This window comes from Ascaphus truei, chromosome 4 (genome assembly GCF_040206685.1).
Source record: "Ascaphus truei isolate aAscTru1 chromosome 4, aAscTru1.hap1, whole genome shotgun sequence".
Lineage (NCBI taxonomy): Eukaryota > Metazoa > Chordata > Amphibia > Anura > Ascaphidae > Ascaphus > Ascaphus truei.
In genome coordinates, this window is record NC_134486.1 from 203159743 (window position 1) to 203174039 (window position 14297).

Here is a 14297-nt window from a genome sequence, read left to right on the forward strand (position 1 = left end):
GGTCTCGATTTAGGCCACCGCTAAGTGTCCCGAACAGTTGCATAAATTTGCATTCATGCAACAGTCTCTCTTTCTGTGTTCTAAGATTATGTTCGAGTATGGCCACCTTCAGATCGTTCATTTTATGGCCAGAGTCAGAGAAATATTCGCCGACAGACGATACTTGTTCCACGAGTAATGCTGTGGCGATGCAGATTCATTCTCTTGTTTAGTCCCTGTCCCATCTCACCTATGTATTAGCAGCCCGCTGGGCATTTCATGCACATGATGAGGTACATGACATTGCTTGAGGAACAGGTGAACCTTCCTCTGATTTTGTACTCCAGATTCCTGTGTGGTATGTGTATTGTGTCCGCTTTGTGGAGCACTGCGCAGGTTTTGCATCTTGCGTCCTGGCATGGTCTTGTCCCGCATTCAATTGTATTATTAGATACCTTACTTCTCACCATCATTTTCTTGAGATTATTGTGAGGATTCGCCATTCTGGCGGTTCTGTCCCCTTAACCCTCACCTGTCCGTCAGGATCCAGTGGCAATCAAGGAGGGCATCTCAGCGGTGGTACTCGTGCGCAGGCTCCGGTCTCCGCAGTTCCCGTGTCCAGGGTGCACTCTCCTGCAGTATTGATGTGCGATGCATGCGCGGTGTGCGATCTACCCGGCGGTCTGCGGCCTCCGTCTCATGTCCCGCCCCCGCTCTGACAGAGCTACGTGGCTCAGCAGTTACACGCGTTCCTCCTGTCCCGTCTCCGGTCCCGTCTCCGGGTCCCGTCTCCGGTCTCCGCCCCCGTACTGATGCGGGTGCCATGGCACACACGAATGGCGCACAACCGGGTCACCAGTGTGATGTGCGGGTTACGCACGGCGCGCACTCTCTCGAGGCCCCACCTCTACCTAAAATCGGCTGTGTAATAGGATGCACCTGCACGATCCAGCAGCCTATCAGAGAGGACGCTTCTGCTTCCTGGACGTCTCCCATTGGTGGGAGGACCTTTAAATACCTTGTCTGAACTCTCCTTCATTGCCGAGCATAACTTCTGTTTGTGACGCTGAACCTCCCTGCATCCTGCCTGTCTGCCTCTTACCTTGCTGCCTGACCCTGCCTTGTACCTTGGACTTTGTGATACTCTCCTGCACTGACCCTGGCTTTGGATTACCACGACCCTGCTCCCTCCTGCACTGACCCTGGCTTTGGCTTTACGACGACTCTGCTCTCTCCAATCCTGACTCCGCTACATACCCCAACAATCCGCTACTCTCCACTCCTAGACCCGGCAAGTACCACGTTTACACTGTCCTCTATATCCCTGACCTGGCTTGCAAGACTATTCTACACACTAGACGCGCCCTTGCGGTTGTGGTCAGCGTTCTATATCAATCCCTACCTCAGCCCAGCGGTCGCGCCTCATTTGTGGTGAGCTACACGGCTCAGTATACTCGGCCAAACAAACTTCGACCCTGCTGAGGTAGCAAGAGTCCTGAGCATGCAAGCCAACGCCCTGTTGAGTCTTGAAAATAAATGGGGAGTCTAATGACCAAAATTTGAGGACCCTCCAGGAGGACTTTAGAACCCTATCCCTCCATCTACAAGGGCCACACACGGAACCCTCGCACTTGGTCAGTAGTACCCTGGTCATGCCTTCTTATCTGTCCGAACCCCGGCTTCTCACACCCAATCGGTATGGTGGGAATCCTCACGAGTGTCGGGGTTTCCTTAACCAATGCTTCATTCAGTTTGAGATGAATCCTTCCCGCTTCACTTCTGCTCGTTTCAAGGTAGCCTACATAATCTCTCTTCTCGTAGATGATGCACTTGCCTGAGATTCTCTCATCTGGGAGCAAAGATCCGACCTCACCCAAAGCATAGGAGCCTTTACCAAGGAATTCTGCAGGGTGTTCGATACACGGGTCGAAAGGTATATGCTTTATTCTATATTTCCCAGTGTAACCATCCAGTCGCTCTTTATGCACTTGAGTTTAGGACCATTGCCGCAGCGACGGACTGGAATGGAGAATCATTGTCTGCTGCCTTCTGGCAGGGATTGTCTGAAACCGTGAAAGATGAACTTACGACTCATGACCAGCCCACCGATCTGGAAGATCTCATTGCGATCTGCATCAAGGTGGACCATCGCCTTCAGGAGAGAAGGACAGAGAGACGACTTCATCGCATGCCCCCTACCAGGATAAGCACCAGCCAGGTGTGCCAGTTTGAACTACCTGCCTCAGACTCATCTGAACCTATGCAGTTGGGAGTCACTACTCTCTCATGCTCTGAGAAGCAACGCCGCATAGACGCTGGACTTTGTCTGTATTGTGGGGATGCTGGTGAAAAGTGATAAAACGGCGCAAAAAACTAAATAGGTGATCACTGTAAATTCAGTGAAGTGAATACAACACTCTTAAAATTAATGAAAGTGCACGTATAACATATAACACATAAATAGTGTGAAGATATAAAAACCAAAAAATGTGGTGAAAAGAATATTAAAGTTTTGACCCCCTGCTCGAACCCTCTGGTGGGATATGTTTTCACTTGTCCCTCAGTGTTGTAGTAGATTCACAGATTCCAGGGGGAGCATAGAGGAAAAAACACAAAAGCACAGAAAATCTAAGTGCAGGAGAAATACAAAGTGAAACAAATGTCAGCTCCAATCTTGGCTCTTGTGAAAGGCCTACTTACAAACTGTAAGAATATCAACAGCAGTGTGTAATTTAGACTTTAGGCAGTCTATCCACTGAGGTGGATTCTCATTGTTCCTTCTCTTGGATACTGTTGGACTAAACACTTTACGCGTTTCGCCGTTGTGTGCATACGGCTTCATCAGGAGAACTTTTGACGAAGTAGACGGTATCACGTGGCGAAACCGGTTGAGTGGGAGTCCTTTCACCATACAGAGCATTCTTGGAGAGGAGCCGCAGGCTGCGAGGTTGCTACCTGAAAACCAGATCTGACGTCAGATGCCCAGACTCGCGGAGACGCGATGGAGTAAAGGCTGGAGACAGAGATCTTATGGTGGCTGCAGGACGGTGAGATGGTGTGCCAAGCTGTCTCTTCAATACACTATTGCAGTGTGATATGCCTGTTTTTTATTGATATATTGTAAGTGCGATTTTTACACTTAGATTAAAACCTTTTAAACCTGGTTGATCTATGCTATGTAGCTTTTTCCTCTCTCTATATTGGGGCTACATCTTCTTGAGTATTGGAGCTGCTTCTCCCTCAATCCATGCTGAGCTGACACTCACCTTGGATAGACTGCCTAAAGCCTTGATTACACACTGCTGTTGGTATTCTTACAGTTTGTAAGTACTCCTTTCAACAGAGCCAAGATTGGAGCTGACATTTGTGGGGATCCTGGACATTTTGCATTCTCTTGCCTTAACAAGGCAGGAAACGCAAGGTTCCCATTTAGGCCTAGGTGAGTCTAATTGGGAACGATCTCTTTATCCCCTATAGCCACTTCTAATCCCACAAGGATCCTTGTGCCTATCTCCCTTTCGGGTAAGGGATTTTCTGTATCCACATTGGCCTTTCTTGATTCTGGTTCCTCTCGAATGCAAGAAGAATCCTATTGCCTTGGAGGCAATTGACGGTAGACCGCTTCAGCCTGCGTTCATCTCTTTGGAGACTCAGATCCTTCAGCTAAGGTCTGCAGATAACTACATGGAAGATATTTCTTTGAAAACCATTCACACTCCTTCCATAGCAGTAATCCTGGGACTACCCTGGTTACAACTCCATAATCCTCAGACTGATTGGTTGAACAAGGAACCTATTCAGTGGAGTCCATATTGCGTTCAAAATTGTCTTGAGGGCTCAAGTAGTGTCTGTGCAACGACCTTATCTGAAGACAAAGGGTACAATTGCTGGAGGAATACACCGACTTCAAGGATTTCTTCGCTAAAGTCAAGTCTGAAATTGTGAGGAATCAGGGATCGCGGCGCCCGCGCCCTGGTTCCTCTGCTGATATATTCCCTCCTGCTGCCGTGGCGCGCACCCCTCGCCAGCGCCACTCACCTCCGTCGGTTCTGGGGGTTCCCCGTCGTCCTCGGCGTCCCCGGTTTCCAGCAGTACCTCACGCGGCCGCCATGTTGCTCGGGCGCGCGCCTGAACAGCGCGCGCCGGGCGAAGTTAATTTATTCACTGCTCTGGCAGTGAAGACCCGCCCCCAATACAGGAATATGATCTCCTGTCAAGACAAGAGTCCTCACCTGCCTGCCAATCAAGGGAACCTATCCAGGATGGCTCCACGCAGTCCTCCAGGTCTGCCTTCACTTCTGATTGGTCAGCCACACTTTATAATGCCAGTCCTTCCTATCATTCATTGCTCGACATAGTTTTCACTTGGATTCTACTCTAGCGTTTTCTCTCTCATTCACTCAGGTTACGACTTGGCTTGGCGGACGTCTCTCTCTGGCTCTAGACCCCTGCTTGGACAAACGACCTTCCAGTATTCTCCAATCCCAGACCTTGGCTAACGGCAACGACAACGGCATTTCTACACCGGTACCGGCAAGTATTGCTAGCGAAATACACCTGGCCTGGCAACGCCAAAATCACCACACTCCGGACACGCTCCCTTTGCTGCGGGTGCGTGCTTCTATACGTTCCTCACCTCAGTGAAAGGAACGGGTCTGGTCTGCGGGCAGCACCGGCGTAACATTATGTCGAGCCCACAAGACGCAGACCAGACTGTGGACTCTATGATGACGGCCATGTACCAACAAATACAGGCCTTAACGGATCAAGTGGCTCTCCTCTCCCAACAGGTATCGGACCGCCCTTTACAGGCTCCGCCTGCGGCTGCACCCCCGGCGCAGCCTGACTTATCTTCCACTTCATTTTCAGTTCCGAAGATTCCGGCTCCAAGGCCCTACGCAGGGGATCCACACACCTGTCGTGGCTTTCTCAACCAGTGCGAGATCCAGTTCGAGATGGCTCCCCAGCTGTATGCTACTGGCCGGAAAAAGGTAGCCTACGTATATAGTCTGCTCACAGGTAATGCACTGGCATGGGCCTCTCCGATCTGGGAACTACGCCCTGATATTACCCGCGATTACGCGGCCTTCAGACGGGACTTTCGACAGGTTTTTGATATCCCCGCACGTCAAGAGACTGCTTCTGATACCCTGCTAGAGCTTACACAGGGACGTCGGCCTGTGGGTCAATACGCCTTGGAATTCAGAACCGTAGCAGCTGAGACTCATTGGGGTCAGGAGGCTTTAGTCGCCGCCTTCTGGAAAGGTCTATCGGAGTCTCTGAAGGATGAACTTGCTTCCCACACCAGGCCAGAGTTACTGGAGGATCTCATCACCCTGGCTTCTCGTATGGATCAGCGCCTTCAGGTACGCCGCGCTCAGCGTCAGCTTCCCCGGGCTACGCCTATCCGTGCTTCCTTTTCCAGGTTCTCTACTAACCAGAGACCCGTCGTATCCCCGTTACCGGCGCTGGAGGCTCCAGAGCCGATGCAACTTGGAGTTCAGCAACCTCGGGTACCGTCACGACAACTTCGCTCTACTGGGGAATCGTGCCATCATTGCGAAGCTTCTGAGCAGCGTACCCGTAACCATCCTCCATCTCCGGGAAACGACTAAGCCCAGTGAGTACGAAGGGGCGCTCTCTGGGTACTGAATCTCCTTGTCCCCCTCCCAGAAGGGAACTTCCCAAAAGATTGACTATTCCCGTCTCCCTTTCAGGACCGACTTTCCGCACCTCCACTGCCGCATTTATCGATTCCGGCGCAGGAGGGAATTTCATAGATCAAACCTTTTCTGAGCAAAATCAAATTCCGCTTTCCAGGAAGGACTCTCCCGTTGCCTTGGTCGGGATTGATAATCGACCTCTCACCCCGGCTTATATCTCCTTAGAGACCGGACCTATCACCCTTTCTACTCATTCTCACAAAGAGATTCTGGGTTTTGATGTTATTCATGCCCCAGGAACACCTATCACGCTTGGCTTGCCCTGGTTACAGAAGCATAATCCACTCATCGATTGGGTGTCTCCTAACCCTATTAACTGGAGGTCAAGGTCAGAGAAACCTTTTTCCTCTATCAAGCAACCATCCTTTCTATTAGCCAATACATCAAGTTCTCTGAGGGAGTTGCCTTCTCCATACGCCGAATTCTTGGACGTTTTCAGCAAGGCTCAGTCTGAACTTCTACCTCCTCATCGTTCCTACGATTGTCCGATTGATCTGGTACCTGGTTATACCTTGCCGAAAGCCAAATCTTATCCTCTCTCGTTGCCCGAGACCAAAGCTATGGACGAATATATTCGTGAGAATCTTAAGCGGGGCTTCATACGTCATTCCAATTCTCCTGCGGGGGCTGGATTCTTCTTTGTCAAAAAGAAAGATGGTACTCTCAGACCATGTATTGATTACCGGGGTCTGAACCATATCACGGTGAAGAATCATTATCCACTCCCACTCATCTCCGAACTCTTTGATAGACTTCAGGGGGCCAATCTCTTTACTAAACTGGATCTCCGTGGGGCATACAACCTCATCCGCATCCGGGAGGGCGATGAATGGAAGACTGCCTTCAACACCCGTAGCGGACACTACGAATATCTAGTGATGCCCTTCGGGTTATGCAACGCACCGGCAGTTTTTCAGGACTTCATCAATGACATCTTTCGAGACGTTCTTAATATATTTGTCATTGTATACCTGGATGACATCCTTATTTTTTCTCAAAACTTACAGGATCATATCATCCATACGAAGTTTGTGCTTTCACGCCTCCGCGAGAACCGGTTGTTTGCTAAAATGGAGAAATGCATTTTTCATCAGTCTACCACTTCTTTTCTCGGATACATCATCTCCAACAAAGGTTTGGCCATGGACCCAGAGAAGCTAAAGGCCGTCGTGGATTGGCCACAACCCAATTCCCTCAAATCTGTTCAACGGTTTTTGGGTTTTTCTAATTATTACCGGAAGTTTATCCGCAACTTTTCTATCATTGTCGCTCCTATCACGGCACTGACCAAAAAAGGTGCAGACCCTTCATCTTGGTCTCCAGAAGCTGTCACGGCATTCGAGACACTGAAACAAACTTTTGTCTCTGCTCCCATCCTTCGACACCCTAACACGAATTTCCCCTTCACCTTAGAGATTGACGCTTCGGACTGTGGGGCTGGGGCGGTTCTGTCGCAGAAATTTTCTTCTCAGGATAAACTTCATCCTTGCGGGTTTTTCTCCAAAAGATTTTCATCGGCAGAGAGGAATTATGACGTGGGCAATAGGGAACTTTTGGCCGTCAAAATGGCTCTTCAAGAATGGAGACATCTTCTGGAGGGGTCAAAAGAGCCATTCACCATCCTTACGGACCATAAGAACTTATTGTACATTGAGAATGCCCGTCGCTTAGGTCCTCGCCAAGCTCGCTGGTCGTTATTTTTCTCTAGATTCAATTTTGTTCTCTCATACATTCCCGGCACTAAGAACGTCAAGGCGGATGCTCTCTCCCGGCAATACTCTTCTGAAGAGAGATCAGAGAAAACCACTGAGTCCATCCTCCCTAAACAAAGAATCTTAGCAGCTGTGGCATTCAAGAATCTGGAGAGGATCATCAAGTCTCAAGAGAACCTCCCGTCCGGTCTTGTGGTTCCTAAAGACTCTTTGTATGTGGAACCCAAATTTATCCCTGAAATACTGGACTGGGGACATGCCGTCCGTTCGGCAGGGCATCCTGGATTCAAGAAAACCTTGGACCTCATCCGTCGTACCTTTTGGTGGCCCAATATGGCTAAAACCATTCTGGAATTTACACGGTCCTGTCCGGTATGTGCGCGTAACAAGATTCCTCGTCAGAAACCTCAGGGTCTTCTCTTACCTTTACCTATTCCGGAGCGTCCCTGGTCCCACATTTCGATGGATTTTATTGTGGAGTTGCCTAGGTCGAATGGCATGAATACCATTCTTGTGGTAGTAGATCGGTTTTCCAAGATGGCACACTTTATCCCTCTCAAAGGATTACCCTCCTCACCCGCCCTTGCGGATATTTTTGCCAAATAGATTTTCCGGATCCATGGGATTCCTACATCCATCGTGTCCGATCGGGGTTCCCAGTTCGTCTCCAAGTTCTGGAGAAATTTCACCAAGAGACTAGGTATCTCGTCTTCCTTTTCTTCTGGATATCACCCTCAATCCAACGGACAGACCGAGAGGGTTAATCAATCCCTCGAGAAATACTTAAGGTGCTTCGTCTCTAATTCTCAGGATGACTGGGCAGAATTACTTATCTGGGCTGAGTACGCATTCAATTCTTCCAGGAATGAGTCCACCCACGAGACTCCCTTCTTTATCAACTACGGATTCCATCCGGCTCGCCTACCTATTACTAAAGAATCCTCTGGGGTACCAGCCGTGGACGAACATATTGCTCTCCTACAAGACTCTTGGTCCAGAATACAATCTGCATTACAAAAAGCATCCTTGACATCTAAAAATCAGGCTGATCGTCACCGTCGTCCGGCACCCGAATACAAACCCGGGGACAAGGCTTGGCTATCATCCAAGAACATCCGTCTCAAAACGCCTTCCCTCAAATTGGCTCCTAGGTTCCTGGGCCCCTTTTCCATTTTGGAGCAGGTTAATCCGGTTTCTTTTCGACTCCAACTTCCTCAAAGCATGAGAATTCCGAATGTCTTTCACACCTCACTTCTCAAACCTTTTATCTCCAGTAGCCTCTTTCCGGATCACACTTCGAAACCAGATCCTGTGATGGTACAGGGTAATGAAGAGTATGAAATACAGGCTCTACTGGATTCCCGTCTTTCAAGAGGTAAAGTCCACTTCTTGGTCCACTGGAGAGGTTTTGGACCCGAAGAGAGGTCATGGGTACCCCTGAAAGATATTCATGCTCCAGGACTCCTCAAACGCTTTCGTAAGAAGTTTCCATCAAAACCATGGAAGGATCGTCCTGAGGCCGATCCTGAAGGGGGGGGTACTGTGAGGAATCAGGGATCGCGGCGCCCGCGCCCTGGTTCCTCTGCTGATATATTCCCTCCTGCAGCCGTGGCGCGCACCCCTCGCCAGCGCCACTCACCTCCGTCGGTTCTGGGGGTTCCCCGTCGTCCTCGGCGTCCCCGGTTTCCAGCAGTACCTCACGCGGCCGCCATGTTGCTCGGGCGCGTGCCTGAACAGCGCGCGCCGGGCGAAGTTAATTTATTCACTGCTCTGGCAGTGAAGACCCGCCCCCAATACAGGAATATGATCTCCTGTCAAGACAAGAGTCCTCACCTGCCTGCCAATCAAGGGAACCTATCCAGGATGGCTCCACGCAGTCCTCCAGGTCTGCCTTCACTTCTGATTGGTCAGCCACACTTTATAATGCCAGTCCTTCCTATCATTCATTGCTCGACATAGTTTTCACTTGGATTCTACTCTGGCGTTTTCTCTCTCATTCACTCAGGTTACGACTTGGCTTGGCGGACGTCTCTCTCTGGCTCTAGACCCCTGCTTGGACAAATGACCTTCCAGTATTCTCCAATCCCAGACCTTGGCTAACGGCAACGACAACGGCATTTCTACACCGGTTTCGGCAAGTATTGCTAGCGAAATACACCTGGCCTGGCAACGCCAAAATCACCACACTCCGGACACGCTCCCTTTGCTGCGGGTGCGTGCTTCTATACGTTCCTCACCTCAGTAAAAGGAACGGGTCTGGTCTGCGGGCAGCACCGGCGTAACAGAAATACTTCCTCCACATCGTCCCTACGATTGTCCTATCGAATTGCTTCCCGGTACATCACAGCCTAGAGGAGCCTCGCATCCATTGTCATGCCAGAAACTAAAGCCATGAAAGAATATATTGCTGAGAATCTTCAGAGGGGGTTCATCTGCAAATCCACATCTCCTGCTGGAGCCGGGTTTTTCTTCGTAAAGAAAAAAGATGAGACCTTGCGACCTTGCATTTACTATCGGGGTCTCAACAAAATTAGTAGTATACAAATGCCCCGAGGGGCAAAAATGTGAAACATCGCTTCTAACACAGGACGGGGAGGGTGTCTAGATAATTAAAAATCCCTGAACACTAGCGTGAAGGGTGGTGCTCACTGGGGAAGGCGAAATATGGGAAGGTGAGACAGGAAAGTATCCCCTTGAAGTAGTGGCACACATCTAACAAATTAAAACTCGGTTTTATTAACGTAATTAAAGTGAAGTGTACCGGATATGGAACAAAACAAAACAAACACGTGAACATACTGCACCGACACACTTTATTCGAGCAAATACCCAGTATGTACCTGGCAGATACCTGGAATGCGCCGCTCCTCACCTCTGACAAGCCCCGTTGCGTTTGCCTTCCCAGCCTGGGTTCATGCCTGGCTGACGGGCGGCTGATCTGTTAAATGATAATGATTAGGATTTAATAGGCTGCAATGCTTCGCGTGTCTACCAGATGGCATAAATTCATGAATTGTAATGCAGTATATATATATATATATACTGTGCAGTATTGCAGCCAGCGGGAATAAAATGCTTCAATCCCTGCTTGGAAAATACCTCAATGCACTCGGGCAGAAAACAGTCACAAACCTCAATACACCCGGGTATACCCGAATTCGTGGGACTAGCCGAGCTCGAATAAAGTGTGTCGCCAGTGTATAATAAAAATCGGAGTGTGATTACACAAGGGTGACTGATGATATTGCAAAAACACTTAGAGAGTATATAATTAAACTCTTCTACCACAACAAAATTTGTGTGTGTGTGTTTATTTTTATCACAGTTGTCCTGTTTAAATGAACAGAGAGAGAATTTCCTGAATATCTTGAGATCCTATTATTGGTTGGGTTTCTCATGAAAATTGCATATCTCCCATAATATCTAAGTCTGCAAAATCTTAGGTAATTAACCAACTGTCTAGGTTGAAGAGGTGTATATGACAACAACCTAAACCTTACGTGGGTGTAATAACCCCTCCACCACTGGGCATTGATTACTTAAATGCCCAGTTAGGTAATACTGGAGACTGCACAGCAGAGGAAAGTGACCTCTGTGGTGCTTTGACCAGTAATCAGCTATAATGAAGCTGATGGCAGAGTGCAGAGAGGATCTATCTAGGGGTACAATGTATACACAGTCTGAGCATTCTTGCTGTCCACAGCTACAGTCTCCGAAACGCTCAGACTAACAGGACTCCCTTGCCACTCCGAGTCAGCCGACGTCACAGGCTTGCTGACATCACACGTACCCTACGTACGTTTCACCAATAGGCTTCGTCGGGGGCGTGTTTATTATATGTTCACGTGTTTGTTTTGTTTTGTTCCATATCCCGTACACTTCATTTTAATTACGTTAATAAAACCGAGTTTTAATTTGTTAGGTGTGTGCCACTACCTCAAGGGGATACTTTCCTGTCTCACCTTCTCAACAAAATTACTATCAAAAAATCGATAGCCTCTTCCTCTAATATCCAAACTTTTTGATCGTCTTCAAGGAGCTAGAATCTTTTCCAAACTGGACCTACGGGGTGCGTATAACCTTATGAGAATTCGTCAAGGTGACGAGTGGAAAACTGCATTCAATACCTGTGATGGACACTACGAGTACATGGTCATGCCTTTCGGCCTCTGTAATGCCGCAGCTGTGTTCCAAGATTTTGTCAATGAGATATTCAGGGATCTTCTCAACTCTTTTGCAATTGTTTACTTGGACGATATGCTGATCTTTTCTAAATCGGTGCAGGAATATGTAGGACACGTCAAACAAGTACTTCTTTGTCTGCGAGAGAATCATGTATTCACTAAACTTGAAAAGTGTCACTTCCATCAATCTTCTACAGTTTTCTTAGGATACATAATTTCGGATACCGGTCTTACGATGGATCCTGCCAAAGTCAAAGCGGTTCTGGACTGGCCCCAACCCACCACTCTCAAGGCTGTACAGTGCTTCGTGGCGTTTTCCAATTATTATCGCAGATTCATCCAGAATTTATCTCCTCTAGTAGCTCCCTTGATGGCTCTTACCAAAAAAGGAGCGGATCCCTCGTCTTGGTCTTCTGCAGCAGTCAAGTCTCCTGATTTCTTAAAAAAAAAAATGTTTGTATCCGCCCCGGTTCTGGTTCATCCTGATCCTAAGCTCCCCTTTACCCTCGAGGTGGATGCATCTGACATCGGTGTGGGCGCTGTGCTTTCCCAGAGGAAAATCCTCAGGCTAGGTTGCATCAATGTGCTTTTTTTCTCCAAGAAATTCTCTGCAGCTGAACGTAACTATGATATTGGTAATCGTGAACTCTTAGCCATGAAACTTGCCTTGGAAGAATGGAGACCCCTTCTAGAAGGAACAGAGGTGCCTATAGCAATTCTTACGGATCACAAGAATTTGTTGTACATCGAGGGAGCTCGTCACGCCAGGTGGTCACTCTTCTTTTCAAGGTTCAACTTTCTTATCTCCTACCTTCCTGGGATGTCAAAGCAGATGCTCTGTCTCGTCAGTTTTCTTTTGAGGATAATTCAGAGGATCAACTCAAGTCTATTCTTCCATCTAAACTTATTCTTTCTTCCACTTTCTTCCACTAACTTTGAGGCTTTAAAGGATATCGTTCTTCAACAAAACAAGATTCCTGATAACATTACGGTTCCTGAGGGTCGTCTGTTTACCTCTCCTCCTTTGCGCAAAAAGGTCCTCGAGTGGGGACATTCTTCCAAATCGGCAGGTCATCCCGGGGCAAAGAGGACATTGCATCTCATCTCATGGACCTTCTGGTGGCCTGGGATGCAGAACGATGTTAAGGACTTTGTACTTGCGTGCCCAACTTGGGCCAGAACTAAGACACCCAGAAACCTTCCTGCTGGTTTACTTCAGCCATTATCTGTTCCGGTTCGGCCATCGACACACTTATCCATGGTATTTGTGGTGTATTTACCCATTTTTCTCGTCATGGGGTTCCGACAGTGATTGTATCTGATAGAGGATCGCAGTTAGTATCTAAATTTTGGCGCTCTTTTTGTCTTCAGTTGGGCATATCTCTTCACTTTTCTTCTGGGTACCACCCGCAAACTAATGGGCAGACGGAGAGGACCAACCAGTCTTTGGAGCAATTCATTTCGGTGCTTTGTGTCTGATTCCCAGGACGATTGGTCGGAGCTTCTTCCTTGGGCGGAATTCGCACACAATCTTTGTAGTGAATCGACCACTGAATATCTTTTTTTCATTAATTACGGGTTCCATCCCGCTATTCTTCCTCTTACAGTTGCTACCTCAGGGGTCTCAGCCGCCGCCGACATGGTCAAGGAGCTTCAAACTCTGTGGAAAAGGATCCAAAGGAATATCAAGTCAGCCGTCGAGAGACAGAAACGTCAGGATGATCGCCATCGCAGACCAGCTCCTAAATTCAGGCCTGAAGACAAAATCTGATTGTCTTCCAAAACATTAGGCTGAAGGTCCCATCGAAGTTCGCGCCTAGATTCCTCTGTCCATTCTCTATTTCCAAAAAAATTAATCCGGTAGTTTATCGTTTGTCCTTACCTCCATCCATGAGAATTCCTTTCGGTCTTCCATGTGTCGCTACTCAAACCAGTGATCCAGAACACTCAGTCCCCGTTCTACCCACCACCTCCGTGTTGGTACAGTGTCAGCCCGAATACAAAATTCAATCTATCCTGAATTCCAAATTTTCCAGAGGGGGGGGGGGGAGCCTGGCGGTTCTGTCCCCTTAATCCTCACCTGTCTGTCAGTATCCAGTGACACTCAAGGAGGGTATCTCAGCGGTGGTACTCATGCGCAGTGCACGTGCTCCGTCGGTCTCCGTGGTTCCCGTGTCCAGGGAGCACTCTCCCATCTGCAGCAATGACGCTGTGCGCGCTCTCCCCGGCGGTCTGCGGCCTCCGTCTCTCGGTCCCGCCCCCACTCTGATGTCAGAGCTACGCGGCTCAGTAGTTCTACGTGCTCCTCCTGTCTCCGCGGGTCTCGCCTCCGGTCTCCGCCCCCGTACTGACGTGGCGCGCACGAATGGCGCACAACCGGGTCGCCAGGGTGATGCGGGTTACACACGGCGCGCACACCTGCACAATCCAGCAGCCTAACAGAGAGGGCGCTTCTGCTTCCTGGACGTCTCCCATTGGTGGGAGGTCCTTTAAATACCTTGTCTGAACTCTCCTTCATTGCCGAGGATAATTTCTGTTTGTGACGCTGAACCTCACTGCATCCTGTCTGTCTACCTCTTACCTTGCTGCCTGACCCTGCCTTGTACCTTGGACTTTGTGATACTCTCCTGCACTGGCCCTGGCTTTGACTTTCCGATGACTCTGCTCTCTCCAATCCCGACTCCGCTACATACCCCAAC

General features: G+C 48.9%; 1 protein-coding gene across 1 annotated transcript in view; it reads right to left on the bottom strand.

The window, feature by feature from the left end:
- Positions 1-14297, bottom strand: part of FMN2 (formin 2) — a 239343-nt gene that overhangs the window by 83541 nt on the left and 141505 nt on the right. The window lies entirely within an intron of this gene.